Consider the following 16,712-nt stretch of genomic DNA (forward strand, 5'->3'; position numbering starts at 1 on the left):
TGGTGGTTGGCGGACTTACCACCCCATTCCGACCTTGGCGGGGCGATAAGTCCCCAATCCCCATTTACCCTTCCCCATTCCCATTTTTGCCCCATAGGGCATAATGGGAGTGGGGAAGGCGTTAATTACGCCACCGTAAATTACGGTGGCGTAATTAACAACATGGTCCCTTAGCGCCATGGATTTTAACACCTGCTAAAAGCAGGTGTTAAATCCGCCATGGCGCTAAGGGACCTCGTACTCAGGCGGTAAGGGTCGGCGCTGTTTACGGCGCCGTAAACCCCTTACCGCCTGAGTTGTAATGAGGGCCATTGACTGTAAATTAATCCGGGGCCGGTGATATAATGACAGGACGGCTGAGAAGCTACCAGCACTCAGAAGTCCACACAACCTCTGAGGACCCCACGCAACCTCAGAGACCGTCTGGCAATGTTGCGATTCTGAACCGGCACTGAACCGGCACAGCTGCAAAGACTACGAACCAAGAACACCCCTCTAGGATATTAAGCGAGGGAGCATAACACTTGTCCAATTCCCCGGCGACCAACACCCAAGCTCAATTAAAGTGATTTCCCACAGAAAATAAATGGAGCTGTGATACGGGGGAGGGCACAATCCATCCTCAGGGGGCTAGTGCCACCTACAAGTTACAGATTGTATGAAGAATAGGGCAATCTGTATAGCTGTGTATGCTTGAACCCTGCTCAGATTCACAACTTGCAGCACATATGAATGGAAATTAGTGACCACGATTACCCACTGTTATTCATCACGCCACGGCACGGGTTACACAGACATATGAGCTATCTCATGTACACCCAACTCTAATCATTGTGGAAGCCATGTACAGACCTGCATCAACTGATACCTGGCACATGCTGTGTACCGCAGCACCCAAACACTTCACTCAGTCGCTGGGCTTCACCATACACAATACTTCAGATCAACCGTTACCAAAGGGTGATTGCACACGGACATCGGTCCCACAGAAGTGTCTGGGGCCTGGGATTGCTAAACCCTACTGCATGTACTAGACAACGTCGACTATTGGGATGGCCCCCAGCTACCTGGAAATCATTCCCAGGCGATGCCAAGGGGTGCCAGCACCAAGAAGAAGAAAACTGGTCCAATGGATTCCTTCACAAGCAGCCAGGCCTCGGTCAGTATGTCGACATCTCCGGCTGACCCTCCTGCGACGTCAACCGAAAACTCCGGATACGACCAATTGGTCACTACTGTAAGAAACGGTTTCATGTCAGTCAATGTGAAACTAGATGACATTGTCGCCACGATTGGCTCACTCAAGGCCTGTGTCGATAAGGAAAGTGAACCGATCACAGAGGCCGAGAGCAGGATTAGTACCAGCGAAGACTCATTTGGCCAAAATACACCAGACATCACGCTTTTAAAGGGCAAAATGACCAGGTTGTGCAGCAAATGTGATGATTTTTAATCCAGATCCCGCTGTAACAATATCCATATAGTAGGGGTGGCGGAATCCTTCTCTAAAGGGCCCATGGGGTCACATGTCGAAGCACTTTTGAAAGCCTTGTTCGGTGACAATGCTTTTTCAAAACACTTTCTGGTGGAGAGAGCCCATTGTACTTTAGCCCCGGTGTCCAAACCAGGAGCCCCTCACCACACTATTTTCGCTAGACTATTAAACTACAGAGACAGAGACACTGCTTTCCTCCTGGCGAGGGAGATAGTACCCTTGCGTCATGACGGCGACAATATACACATATATCCTGACTTTGCGGCAGGAATGCAGGCGCAGAGGAGATCATATGACCCAGTTAAGAAACAACTACGATTGAGACAGGTCCCGTATACCCTGATATTTCCAGCGAAACTGCAGATACAGCATGGAGGCCGTTCACACTATTTCGAACACCCCTCGGCGGCTGTGGATTATATAGAGTCTATGATTCCGCTCCCACCAGAAGGTCGAGGTCCTGAACAAAACGGTCTCCTGCAACCAGTTGTTGATAGAAGAGGTCCAGACGATTGACGGGATGACACACAATATCCTGTTAAGATTTTCATATTTGCAGATGGGTGCATGAGTGGCACCGACCTACATTTGTTATGTGCCGGATAAGTGTTGCCCAGTTGTGCCGAATACAGCCATAACACATGCACCTCTGGAAATTTCCACAAGTTAATGAAAGGATTTCATCATCAGTTTGGGGATGATGGTGCCGGTGGGAGTGGGGGTGGGGCACATAAGCATGGCCCTCTTGGCACTAGGCCAGGATTTGTTGGGGATGTTAAATGTTCAGAACCAGAGAGTTATGTTGTAGCGGACACCGCTTGTTGGAAGGGCGCACATCGTAACATTAGAAACAGCACTAATGTAAATGACAACCACGACACAGGTTGATAAGGGGCTGATGATCAAATTACTCTCCAGGAATGTCTGGGGGCTTAATAACCCAGTTAAAGTCAGGAACATTGCAGCGTATGTCACCAGGCATAGTCCACAGATACTCCTATTACAAGAAACAATGCGCTCAGAAGCGTCAACACTAACTTCCACCCACCCTGGGGGCCCCTCCTATACTATACGGAGTACTCAGCCCAGTCCAGAGAAGTTCTTACACTGATCCACCCAAAGCTGGGTTTTCTATATTGAGACAGCAAGATAGACACTCAAGGTAGATATGTACTCGTCTGGGGGGAACTAGCCGGTCGTCCCATAGTGATAGTTAATACCTATTGACCTAACATTGATGATCCTGACTTTTATAGTACAATATTGGACATGTTAGTTACATCCGAAGATACACTGGTGTTGTGGGAGGGGGATTTCAACACAACCCTTGATGTGTCCTTGGACCGCTCCTCGGTCTCTCCCCGGTGGCTCACAAGAGCCGCTGCTACTCTGGGCCAGATAATGCCACAAACATCCCTGCTTGTTATATGGCGTGCAATGCACCCGCAAGAAAAGCGATTTACATACTACTCATCTGTACATGACTCAGAGTCACGTATAGATTACTGGCTCATTGGCTCGGCCCTCGCAGACCCAGCATCTAGATGCGAGATCCACCCCTGCACCCTTTCGGATCACTCCCCAATATCCCTTACCCTACCCTACAAGATACTGCACCCCATGCCAGACGATGGAGAATGCCCGCTAACATGCTCAAAGATCCCCATGTATGCGAATCACTTCACACAGAGATAGAAGAATTCTTTGAACTGTATGAGGGATCAGTAAATAATCAAGTCACCCTGTGGGAGACATTCGAAGTGTGGGTGCGGGGTGTCATTATAGCAAAATCCACTGGGTTGCTGAAAACCGTCAGGAGGGAGTTGGGAATGGCGGAAGCAAAGTTAGATATGCTTGGAATAGAATACAGCACTACACATAGTAAGGAAACTCTTTCAGATATCCATATGTCATTGCATGAGTTTAATAAGCTTGCAGACAGAGTAGTCCTGTACATGACCACTCGAGCCAGAGCCCGCAGATACGGGGAAAGCAACAAGGCTGGTAAATTCCTAGGCAATATGCTAAAAGCTGAGCGTTATCACAGCCCAATAGCCAGCATTCGGATGGCATGCAGGACGACGGTGAACCGGGAACAAGACATCAACGCCACGTTCACTGATTTTTATAAATCCCTCTACTCCAATCATGATGTCAAATCTAAGGAGGAGATAGCTAATTATCTTCAGGGGCTTGACCTCCCGACCCTTACTCCCGATTCACGCAATGCACTTGATACACCCATTACACTAGAAGAAATTACAGCTGCAATAAAAGCATTAACTTCCGGCAGAGCCCCTGGTTCGGACGGGTTGGGAATGGAACCATACAAGGAGTTTCACAACAAGTTGGAGCTGTACTGTTCAGGGTTTGGGAGGAGGCCATGGATAGGGGTACACTCCCGAATCTATGCGTGAAGCAGTTATCACAGTTCTCCTTAAACCCCAACGCCCTGCACATGACATGTCCTCCTATAGGCCCCTCTCCCTGATTAATAAGGATGCAAACATTTTTGCCAAAACCCTTGCAGCCAGGCTTTTGCCATATATGTCCACCTTGGTTCACCTAGACCAAGCTGGCTTCATCCCAACCCGATCCACAGCTTTAAATTTCCGACGTCTTTTTGGGGTGATGGCGCATATTGACCCAAAGGCAAATGCAGCTATAGCAGCACTAGATGCCGAGAAGGCTTTCAATTCAGTCTCCTGGTCCTATTTGTTTCTGGTTCTCGAACGGTGCAGCCTGGGCCAATACTTTCTTAATTGTGCCAGATTGCTCTATACGAATCCGGGAGCAAGAGTCCTTACTAACTACACTATGAGCCTCATCACGAGTCTGGTGGTAACCCTTAAATGCGGTGGTAGCGCTATTACTGCCGCATTTAAACATCCGAAAGATCATGGGCTTGGTGGATTTGCCCCGAGCTCTGAGCTGGGAGCAAATCTGCTGCAAATTTGCCAATTTTTGGTGCTATTACCGCCAGTGGGAAATCCGCAGGTGGTAATAGTGCGAAAATTCCCCATTGGGCCCAATGGGGAATGAAAAATTCCAGAATGGGTCAAATGGTGAATGGGAACCAACCGTTCTGCCAAACCTGTGATCTGGCGCTAATAGTGCCAGGGGGTTTGGCGGTAGCACTAATAGCCCCAGCACAAATGTTGTGTGGGACCGAGGGGGCTCGGTAGGGCCCTAGCTCAGACCCACTTTTTGGAGACTGCCGGGCCCGGCTGGCCACGGCCCACTTAAAACACTGGTGTTAATATACTGGGCATTAGCAATAGTCTAGATCCGGGTTTGAAGCGCTGCTACTGAACACGTGACTAAAAGGAATCCTTCCCTGAGGAGCAGGCGCATTATGAAGTGTAAAGGTAGTGGGCATGCGCACAGTGGGAATCCTTCACTGTAGAGCATGCGCAGTATGAGGTGTTCAGATACTGGACACGTGTATTAGAGAGATTTCATCTCTCGATTGGTGTTTGACGCTAAGCTACCAAAAGCATGCCAGGTAGGAATCCTCACCTGCGGAGCATGCGCATTAAGAAGTGTCTAGGCACTGGACATGCGCAGTAGGGACACTAACTCTAGATTGGGGTTTGTGGCGTGCTACTGAACGCTGCCCAGTACTAAGTCTTACCGCAGAGCATGCGCAGTATGAAGTGTGTGGGTACTGGGCATGCGCAGTGGGGGTCCTACTCACCTCATGGCCCGTCTTTCCACACCCGGGGGTGACTGACTCCCCGGATATTCCTTCTCTGCAGAGCTGGGAGTGGGAAGATCAGTGGTTTAATATTCCCCTTAATTTCAGCATCACACCCATTAAGATCCAGGAAGTATTGTTTCTGCCACAGATATTTCCCTTTCTCGTCTTTTCACACTCCTGCTCTCCTCGGACCCTCCTTTTATGGCCTCTCCTCTCGCTAGGGTGGCCAACTGACCCGCTTTTCGTGGGATTGTCCCGCAATTAGGGACTCTGTCCCGCCATTTGCAGAGTAGCCGTGCGGGACGGAGGTTGTCCCGACTTTTGTCAGGACAACCTGCATCCATCAAAGCCACTCTGCAGCCCCTTTAGAGCCTGCAGGTCAAGCTGTAACGCTCGACACCTGGCTTCATTCAAATGCTAATGCTTTGTTCCTGGGTCGTGATGGTCATGTTTGCAGTTAAAAAACGTGACCATCACCTCCCAAGGTCAAACCATTTGCATTTCAATTAAGCCTGGTGTCAGAGCGTTACAGCTCCACCTGCGGGCTCTAAAGGAGCCATTAAAAAAATGCAAATTAAAAAGGGGCGGGCCAAACGTGAATGACGTTGTGACGTCATCGCCGCCTTGTGGGCAAGTGTCCCGCAAAATACTATCAAAGAGTTGGCCACCCTACCTCTCGCCCTCTGCCTGTCTCTGTGTCTTCCTCTCCGTCACTTACACTCAGCAGTCCCTTGCCTGTTCTTTTTATTCTATTTCCCGAGGAGAGTCCCAGTCTACCCCAGTCTTTGTCCAAGTGAGGAGTTGCAGCGACGTTCTACACACTGGTTTTTTGGTCCACTGTAACTTTAACTGAGTTCTCTCCCTCTGGGTGACTCCACCTTAAAAGGTGTACGTGTGCGCGGAGCGCCGTGTGGAGTCCCGAGGAGAATCCCAGTCTACCCCTGTCCACCCTAGGCCCACGGCCCAGCGGCATACTGCTATCGAGTGGAAGCAGCAAACTATTGCATGATGGGTCCGCAAACGCGGCTGAAGCAGAAAATCAGGCTTGAGTCTGAATGGCTAGACTCCCCCTCTCAAGTGCCGTTGATCAATTTCGATCCTGACACAACTGCAGCAAGCAGTGAAGAAGCCAAGGTAAGAGTTGGTTCATCAAGCATGCTATCTCAGCTATTCCAGTCTCAAGCTGTACGACCTGAACTTATGCTCCCAGTGACGCTGACACATAGGGCCTCATCACGAGTTGGGCGGTAACGTCGGCACTATTAGCGCCGGTTCTAATAGCCCTGCCGCCGAACCCCCCGGCGCTATTAGCGCCGGATCACAGGTTTGGCGGAAGGGTTATTGCCCATTCCCCATTGGGCCCATTCGGGAATTCCTCATTCCCCATTGAGCCCAATGGGGAAAATTTGCACTATTACCGCCGGCGGATTTCCCGCCGGCGGTAATCACGCCGAAAATCAGCAATTTTGCCGCAGATTTCCCCCCAGCTCTGAGCTGGGGGGAAATCCGCCAAAGCCATGATCTGGCGGACATTTAAATGCGGCGGTAATAGCGCTACCGCCGCATTTAAGGGTTACCACCAGACTCGTGATGAGGCCCATAATGTGCTATCTTTACTCACTCTGACCCAAACTTTCATTGCTGAAGAACAGCTGCTTGCACGCTGTGGATTAAATCTGACATCGGGCATTTGTCGACGACCAAAATTCTTATTTCCATGCTTTTCGTGCTTGGCGATGGTACCAGAAATTAAATCTAATTGCGCCGCCTATAGCAAAAATGCTCACGCTTACGAAGGCTCTGGTGCCTCAAATACTATAAAATGATCTGCATATTGCACAAAATGTGGACCCATACAAGCACATTCCTTACCCCTTTCAACTGCTCCAACGACAATGGACCCGGAAACAAATCCAGAGACAAATGTGATTGAGGTAAACACCTCCCCGTTCCAGTCTCCATTCGATGTAATGGACACGGAGTTACTGCAGATTCAAGTGTCTGCTGATAACTCGAACGAGACTAATCTTATATTTGTTTCCCCAATTAATCAACAGAGTGTGCAAGACGCTAACAAAATGCAGTTTTGTGACCCACAAAGCAGACAACAAACAAATGAAGGGCTGTTGTCAAATGTGGCACTCACATTAGTCCAGCAACTAGGTGCACGGCACAAGACAACGGTGCAACCACAAGTCACCCCGGTGACAACCAGTGTTTGTCTCAATGTCCGAAGAGAGAGTCTTGATAAGTCCAACCTGTCACGCCCTCGTTTAAATACAAATTGCGAGCAGCAGTGGAAGAGCGCATGGGCCGCGAACGCCGCTTCAATCTATAACTATTGCAGCGCCCCAGCTACAATAGACAAAAATAGGAAAAAAGTTGCAAATTCCTTTTTGGCACCTCCCCATGAGTCCTCGATTTCGCAGGACGCGAGGCACGGCTGACTGAGAGGCTAACTGCAGACTTTTATTCCATCAAAGAAAAGCTCATACAAAGCTTTGGAGATACATCCAGAAACAAACTCCCAAAAACAGCTTCAAATGAACGCATTACAACTGACACACCCCGTCAGACCATGTTTGGATTTCCCGCAATGCCGTTGGCTGTATCAATAAATTCTTCTCAGCACAGCCCAGTAAACCAGAGAACTTCTTCTATCGGTGATAATGTTTCATATTTCTCTGGAGCTGTGAGCACAAAACACACATATAAAGGTGTCTTAGAAGATGAGTCTCTGCCGCAACGAGATAGGAGACAAGAGCCCTCGGAAGAACAATTGCATGAAACAGTGTTACCCTCATTATCTCCAAAGTCTGCACAGGAACAACTAAACAAAACAAACCTGTCAGTTGCGGCAGGCATTCAAATCCACAATAATGTTTTAGCAGCCACCTCTCTAGCCCTTATTCCTTTTGTGAAACTGTACGAAAGTTTAAACGAGTCCATAAAAGATCAGGGCGCCCAAATGAACAATCTCATCTCAAAAGTGGACACGATGGAACACCTGAATAGAGTTCTGAGACAAAGATTGGAAAGAGAGGCGGAGACGTCATCACAATGGCAATATCGCCTTGGCGATCTACTGACAAGCACCCATGCAGATAACTCTACTCTAATGGCTGCGACATTAGAATGCATGAAATGGGTGAGGCATAATATCCAGTCGAATAGAGAACAGACTCATGGGCAGCTAAGCGGCACAGTTGCTGGAAGCAAGAAATATATTCCCTTGAAAATCGTTGACCCTGTGCCCGATCCGGTGCAACCTCCACCAAAGTATTCACTGTCTGAACTTTCCATTGGAAGGGCGGAAAGCGTAGGACTCAAAGGAGTTCCAGAATTGACAAGAGACGCGAGGAGAGCCTCTGCAGTCCCGTCATTTTGTCCACATAAAAACCATGGTGGGGGTATTACAAATAGCTTTACCCCTGCAACTGAACCAACACTAGTGCCTCAGGCATCTGGCAGAGTCCAAGCTCCATTGATTTGCACCCAAGCCAAAAGAATTGCCATCGAACCAACACTTGTGCCTGTCTTTTGATATATTCAAAGGCGCGGTTAAGAATTTCCCTGCCGGCAGTACAAAATCAACAAAGTTGTCTGCAAAAAAACCTAGACCTGGCTTAAAAAAACCAGCAAACAATTCAGTCAAAAAACGTTCCGCTAACGTCAAACAATTTGTCAGGAATCTATCTACTCCTCAAAAGCTTTCTCTTTTTGAACACGCTACACAAGTCCAACCATCAGACAAATCAGTTATTGCACATCCAAAAGAGCCCCAGAGCCAGTCTATTGATGCTAAGTCTTCTTCAATTCAGATGCAAAATCCAAACAAGTGGGCAAGAATAGACTCTGACAAACAGAATATGATGAGGATTCTGTGGATCTATGTGATCTCTCGACATATTCCATCAATTCTGCTGATTCTACCACCTCGCAAGGTGAGACAAGGAGCAAAGCCAGGCCACAAGGCAGGAAAGAGTCCAAATCTAGAGAAAGCTCCTTCGAACAAACAAGCAAGAAGCCGCAAGATACAAGAAAACTCACCATGTTCCCCTCAGCTCAGTCCACCAAGAGCCTGTCACCTAAACAGTCTAATGCAAGGCATAATTCACCTACAAAGAGAGGCTGCAAATCGCCTCAAAATTTTAACCCAAGAATGACTGCCGCACAGTGAAATAAACAACAATCAACAAAAACCAAGGCAAATGACAAACATCAAACTGAGTCTATACAACAAGCTTGGAAAATCGGGGTAGAAAATGTGTTCCCTGATGACAGTGATGTAAATTTAAACAGAAGAAACGTGATGAAATTACTTCACAACATTCCATCATTACGCACCATTACTACAGAAGATATATTAATTGTTGAATATATCTCGGAAAAATCGGCTGACAAGGTTTTCTTCCACATCAGATCAATTGCAGTGGAAAAAAACTCTCCTAGCATCAAGGGACAAGCTATTATCCTATGGCTTTGAAGTCAAATCAGAGAAAAGTTTAAAACATTCCGCCAAAAGTAATGAGTTAAATACAACAAATGATTGCCGACGTGAAGAACTGAGGAGTCATTCTCTGTGAGAGGGTCTGGGTCTGGAACAAAATTCACTCAGAAAGACTCAGTTGAAATCGCAAGACGAGTGGCATCTCACAAAGTCCAATGAGCATAACCATCAGTACAATTAGGCATAGAGACTTGTGGGATACTATCCTGGAATACCAGAGGTTTCCACCATTTATTCAATGACTTTCCCACATCTCTAGCAAATAAATGTATTATTTGTCTGCAAGAGACGTGGCTCTGAGAGATTCCGACAAAAGATGGTTAGACCATTGTTCTAAACAAAGCAGGGAAGAATCAGCATGGGAGACCTTTTTCCGGCTTGATTACAATGGTAAATAACACATATGGTTGGGAGCTATTACAAACATTTATGCCAAATCTTTTTGTACAAGGTTCACTACTCCAGTAAAGATCGACGGTAACTTTCCCCACAATTATTGGTCATTAACCTATATTGGAACCCAGCAATGATTTCATCAGCTAGGTTCATCAAAACAGTGACGGCAATCAATGATCCATGCTTAACTTCTTGCCTTGACATAACAATTCTAATATGTGCAGACTTTAACTTCCCACGGTTTGAGGTTGCCTCCGGAAATAGATCACAATCTAGTGTGGTACCTACCAGAGGAGACAAATGGATGGAAGCCATGAAATCAAGAAATTGCGAGATGGTCAATGGCTCCATCTGAAGGGATATCACCCCAAGACCTACTTGGCAAAGAGCCAAAGGTCAAAAAACATTAGATTATATCTGGATTTCCTCGTCATTCTGGCCGAAAGTAGAAAGTATGTCCATAATTAAAACACTTGTCAGCGATCACATCCTAGTGGAACTAATTTGCGAACTGGAACGGTTTCCGATATCGCATCAATATAGATTTCCATTGGGGGTTAATGAGGGATTGAATCGTCTTCGTATCAAAGATCATCACATCTGTCAGTTGAGTGATCGTACAAAGGATGATGCATCAACCATCACCGAAAAAGTAAATTATGCACCTCTGCTAACACAATTTGGATCTAAAAGAAAAACAATAAACAAGTTTCAGCAACAACAGAAAAAATATGTGTTCAGTGCCCAGGTAAACCAGCAAAAGAAACAAATGCAGAACATCAGACAAATTAAAAGGAAACATAGCACAATTGTCGATAAAAAAGAGGCAATCAAGCGCTGCAAAATGAATTATCGAAACTGGCTAAAATCCTTTAAAATAATTAGAGACCAAGAACGTGCAGAATCAATGCTCGGTTTTATCATCCAACGTAGATCAAGAGACATTTGGAAGATCTTAAATAATAATCATACCCAAGACTCAAGTCTGGCAAACGGTATCTCCATGTTAACCTGGGAACAACATTTCAGGAAAGTTTTTGAAGATACCTCAGCACATGTCAACACAGAGCCTATGATGTCAGCAGTTCCTTGGGATGTATGTGAATCCAGAGAAAATAATCCACTCATAAAACAGCTAAAGAACTCTTATGCGGCAGGTCCTGATGGGCTAACGAACATCATGATAAAAGATAAAAGTGAACTTTGGGCCTATTTCATTGTGGATTTATTTAAAGTAATCTCAGTATCCAAGGTGATTCCGAGTTCATAGAGGACTGCGGTTATTGTGCCAATTTGCAAGAAGGGCAATAGGGACAATCCTGCCAACTATCGCCCTAATGCCCTCTTGGATATATTAGGCAAAATATTTGCCACATGCTTACAACAGAAACTGACTACATGGGCGCCCTCTAACAAACTACTAGTTAACCGGCAAACCGGTTTCACCAAAGATGTTGGAACAGAAGTCAATCTTCTCATAGTGAATACACTAAAGCTTGAAACAATGAAGCATAAGAAAAAAATATGTGTGGCCTTCATAGATATCCGTCAAGCGTTTGACCGAGTTAATCGTACAAATCTATGGAGAAAATTAACAGCATGGTCATGCCCTCTGACTATTCTCCATCCACTTATGGCCCTACACAAGGGAACATCAATAAATGTTTACATCGACAATAGTGGCACTCTGACGAAAGAGGTTCCAACATCTCAAGGAGTTAAGCAAGGCTGCCCGCTAGCAGCGCTACTGTTTAAGCTGTATATTGCTGACTTATCCAAGGCGTTTGATAACATACACTGTTTTCCACCAAAACTGAAAAAACAACCAATAAGTTATGCACTATACACTGATGATATTGTCCTATTTGGCCAAACTGAAATTGGTCTACAATGGCTCTTACAGGCCCTGGTCGTATATCTACAAGCAAATGATCTTGAAATCAATGCCGGGAAATCAAAGATAATGGCCCTCATTACGACCCAGGCGGTAAGGGGTTTACGCCGGCGTAAACTTCGCCGACCCTTACCGCCTGAGTACGAGTTCCAGTAGCGCCATGGTGATTTTTACGCCTGCTTTTTGCAGGCGGTAAAATCAATGGCGCTACGGGACCTTGTTAATTACGCCACCGTAATTTACGGTGGCGTAATTAACGCCTTCCCCACTCCCATTATGCCCTATGGGGCAAAAATGGGAATGGGGAAGGGTAAATGGGGATTGGGGACTTACCGCCCCGCCAAGGTCGGAATGGGGCGGTAAGTCCGCCAACCACCATGGCGGAGTTGGCAACTTAGCGCCATGGACCATGGTGCTAATAGCACCATGGTTCTCCGCCAAGGTCCTAATGAGGGCCAATGTAATTTGGTACAGCTCAAAAACTATTGCTCAAGAGTTTTGGATGGTCAGCAGCAGGTGAAAAGATCGACTCTGTACATACGATACGATATTTGGGGATCCAAATAAATAAATCAATCAAAGAACAGGCCTGGATTATAGACTTGAAGCAGCGTATGACATCACTTACTCTACAAGGCAAACGTTTACATAACGAATATGGCAAATTCACTCTGATCCCAATTATTACATTTTATCGCCAGAAAGTCATTCCTGCTCTGACATATGGGGCGGAGGCAGGTTTGAATATTGATACCCACATTTGGGCAGCTCTGGAAGGTCAATTCTGAAGAGGAGTATTGGCTCTTCCGACTTATGTTCCTATTGTGGCGATAAGGCATGAACTAGGCTTGGATTCTTTAACCGGCCTGATTCAATGGAAATCTATCGCCCTTTTACATAAAATGAACCTTAACAGTGTTGCACCGGCCTATGAAATACTGAAAGAATCGAGTGAAACACCATACTCAGGCATCCCAGGCATCTTGGCTACGAAAATCAGAAAGCTATTAGCAATCACTGACATTCCTTGGGCAACAGTATGTGATACCCCACAGATTGCTGCCTGTTCTTTTTATTCTATTTTACCCTAAAGAAAAGAATCATTGTAAAGCTGTCCATGACACTGCACAACATCTATTTCTATAGAGGCAGATTTTACTAAAAGCGCAGCACAAGCCCAGCAAGCTAGGTCAGCATGAGCCCAGCAAGATAGGCCAGCATGAGCCGAGCAAACAAGCTCAGCACGAGCCCAGCAAGCTAGGTCAGCACGAGCCCAGCAAGGTAGGTCAGCATGAGCCCAGCAAGGTAGGTCAGCATGAGCCCAGCAACCTAGGACAGCATGAGCCCAGCAAGCTAGGTCAGCAAGAGCTCAGCAAGCTAGGTCAGCATGAGCCCAGCAAGCTAGGGCAGCATGAGCCCAGCAAGCCAGGTATGAGCCCAGCAAGATAGGTCAGCACGAGCCCAGCAAGCTAGGGCAGCATGAGCTCAGCAAGCCAGGTATGAGCCCAGCAAGCTTGGTCAGCACAAGCCCAGCAAGCTAGTTCAGCACGAACCCAGCAAGCTAGGTCAGCACGAGCCCAGCAAGCTAGGTCAGCACGAGCCCAGCAAGCTAGGTCAGCATGAGCCCAGCAAGGTAGGTCAGCATGAGCCCAGCAACCTAGGACAGCATGAGCCCAGCAAGCTAGGTCAGCAAGAGCTCAGCAAGCTAGGGCAGCATGAGCCCAGCAAGCTAGGTCAGCATAAGCCCAGCAAGCTAGGTCAGCATGAGCTCAGCAAGCTAGGTCAGCATGAGCCATCATGAGCCCAGCAAACTAGATCAGCATGAGCCCAGCAAGCTAGGTCAGCATGCACATTTGGCCCTGTCTGTGAAACAGCCTTTATATACCACACCGAGGAGGCCTATTAAGTGTACTGACCACTTAAATGATTTTAGTAAATGATGGCACGTGTTGCCTGTGTCTGGAGAAGGTTCCCCTCAGTTGAGGAGTGTGGTGGTAATGCAGGGCAGCACGTGGAGTGTGGAGGACAGGCAGGAAGTAACCTTGCTTCTGCTGGCATTGACACTCGCATCCTTGCCTGCTCCCATATCCAGAGCAGCCACACTTGCACCAGAAGGTAGCATAGCCCATACCACACATTAGCCAAAATTATTTTGTTCATCCCAGTTCCCGCCAAGCACCATTCTGGCCAAAATTCCTTTTGTTCTGTTGCGGGACTACCATTCCCAAAAGCCCATACAACAACTAAAGACATCGCCCCCTGCAAGCTGAATCCACTGGCTAAACAAGTAATTAAATAATGAACCCACCGGGCAAATGCAGGGGCCTCCCCTGGAATGGCCTCCCTGCCCCCCCAAACTCGAGCAGGACCATTTTAGGATCCTGAAGCAGCTCAAGACCTTCCTTTTTGATACTGCTTTCTCTCTTTCTCTCCCTTGCTGACCTACCTTCTGCCGCGCTCGATGGTCGGGTCGCCTGGATACCCTCTGATCCTAATGGGCACAATGCTTACCCCATGACCTGCAAGCACTTGCACTGCCTCCGTGCACTTAGGGGCTGCATCTGTAACCCTACGGTGCCCCCAGCACCATTTTGTACTTCCCCGCTGGCTCCACCAGCTGCACTTACATAGAGCAATTGCTGCCCTGAATGCACTACTCTTCTCCCTTCTCCCTTGCACTTCCCCCCCTTGCACTTGCACAATCTGAATGACGGCAAGGCCTATTAAGATTGTTTGTTTTCGTCCTCCCCGTGTCTTCATACCTTGTCTTGTCACGCCTAGAAACACTTACTTTAATTATTTGTAGAGCGTTCCTAAGCCTGAGGTATCTGGCCGCTTGTTAGGGAGAATTCTCTCTTTAGGCTGAATTTACTAACCTAGTGAGTCCCCCAGCAGCTTTGCTGGATTTCTGGAGTTTGTTTTTTTCTCCTGCCAAGAGTAAGACTCTTTTCCTCACACTCTTGGACATGATTTGAAGGGTTCCTTTGACTGTTAATGTGTTTTAAGGGCTATGGGGTCCTTTACTCCATAGGGTCTCATGTGTTTTTACTATGGGCCTCATTACACGGAAGGCAGTAATGGTTAACGGCCACCGTTAATGGTAACGGTGACCGTTAATCATTACCGCCTTACTACGAGGTCCCTTAGCGGGTTGGTGCTTTAACGCCTGCTTTTTGCAGGCGTTAAAAACCAACCCGCTAAGGGACCTCGGAGCTAATTACGGCACCGCAAAATTGCGGTGCCGTGATTAGCGCCTTCCCCATTCCCATAGAGCCCTATGGGGCAGAAATGGGAATGGGGAAGGGCAATGGCGGAAGGGGGATTTACCGCCCCTCCAACCTTGGAATGGGGCGGTAAATCCCCTTTCCGCCAAGGCGGTGCAGGTATTTTACCGGCATGAGCCATGGCGCTAATAGCGCCATGGCTCAACGCCTTCCGTGTAATGAGGCCCTATGTGTGTTACACAGCACCCTCCGTGCAGTAACACAGGGGTGTCATAGTGACACCCCACCATAGACTCCATACCCTGGGACTGACTACTGTCTCCCAGGGCATGTAAAGTCACCATTGGCTTTACTAGTCCCAAATTATTAACAGAAACCAGTACAAACCATCATATTGTGGACGTACTGGTCGGGGCAATTGGATTGCCCTGGGGTCTGTTAGTCGAGGGAGCACGTCTCCATCCCCCCTGATCGAGTTTTGGCTGGTGGCAGTGGAAACTACTTTTTATATTCGACCACGAATATTTCCCTATGGGATTTTCCCATTGTTCGAGGCTACCAACTTTAATTATTTAATTCTCATAGCCTCGAACATACCGCCGGTTTATTTAATTAATATTAATTCGCCGGTTGGTATTTTTTGCCAGGACTCGATTCTAAAATGGCGCTTGTGTTCTCTTCTGTGACTCCAACCCAAGTCGAGCCCTTTGTTCCACTTTTTGGCGGGCTTCTCCACAGAAGCCTCCAAAAGTGGTGCCACTCTGTCTGAGTACCACAGGGGGTGTGGTAGGGGTTTTAGGCACCCTGGACTGAGTTACCTTGGTAACTCAAGTCGCACTCTTGTGTGATTGGCCCAAGTGGTGAGCCAGCCGGCTCACCACTTAGCATGTTTGATTGACAGCTAGGCTGAGTGAATGGGGGTATGCTGCATAAAAGCAGGGCTTTGGGGACTGGAACTTCAGAAGTCGCCACAGGACCTGAGAATCCCACGAGGGAGAAGCTGAGCTGACCTACCACGACGACACCACCAGTGGAGCCCTGCGGAACTGACTCACACTTCCCGACGACAGATAAGATCTCCCAGCTGGAGAGGCTTCTTCCCCTGACTGGTGGGCACAACCAGTTTACCTTCTTTCTTCGCACCCCAGACCGGTTTGTGGTTGAACTGCCCTTGTCAAGCACCCCGGCGGCTGGATAGCCACTTACTACTGAACCACAAATCAACGGATCGCTCCTTTTACCTGAGAAACTCTGTGGCTGGTTTCTTCCCTGGCAGTGCAACGGACTCCTGTCTTCCTCCCCGACGAGATCCTCTCTTCCCCCGGACAAAGCACCGACTTGCATCCGCTGCCAGGAACAACTGCCCCCGCTGGAGTATTCTCACCACTTTAAGGTACCGTGTCCGCCAGGCCTCCATTTCTAAAGATTGCTACAAGGAAATAATAACCCCTTAACCTTCTGGACTGGGCTGGCCGCCTTGACCCTCTAACTGG

The 16,712-nt window shown here is 47.6% G+C and overlaps 2 protein-coding genes across 2 annotated transcripts in view; one reads left to right on the forward strand and one right to left on the reverse strand.

The window, feature by feature from the left end:
• Positions 1 to 16,712, reverse strand: part of LOC138516973 (zinc finger protein 268-like) — a 387,224-nt gene that overhangs the window by 118,477 nt on the left and 252,035 nt on the right. The window lies entirely within an intron of this gene.
• The window catches only part of LOC138516979 (zinc finger protein 300-like), a 63,180-nt gene continuing 51,668 nt past the window's right edge, over positions 5,201 to 16,712 (forward strand). Inside the window, exon 1 of the mRNA XM_069632467.1 lies at positions 5,201 to 6,329. The gene's annotated coding sequence lies outside the window, so the exon portion shown is untranslated. The remainder of the gene's footprint in view (positions 6,330 to 16,712) is intronic.

This window comes from Ambystoma mexicanum, chromosome 6q (assembly GCF_040938575.1).
Source record: "Ambystoma mexicanum isolate Mex_15411 chromosome 6q, UKY_AmexF1_1, whole genome shotgun sequence".
Taxonomy (NCBI): domain Eukaryota; kingdom Metazoa; phylum Chordata; class Amphibia; order Caudata; family Ambystomatidae; genus Ambystoma; species Ambystoma mexicanum.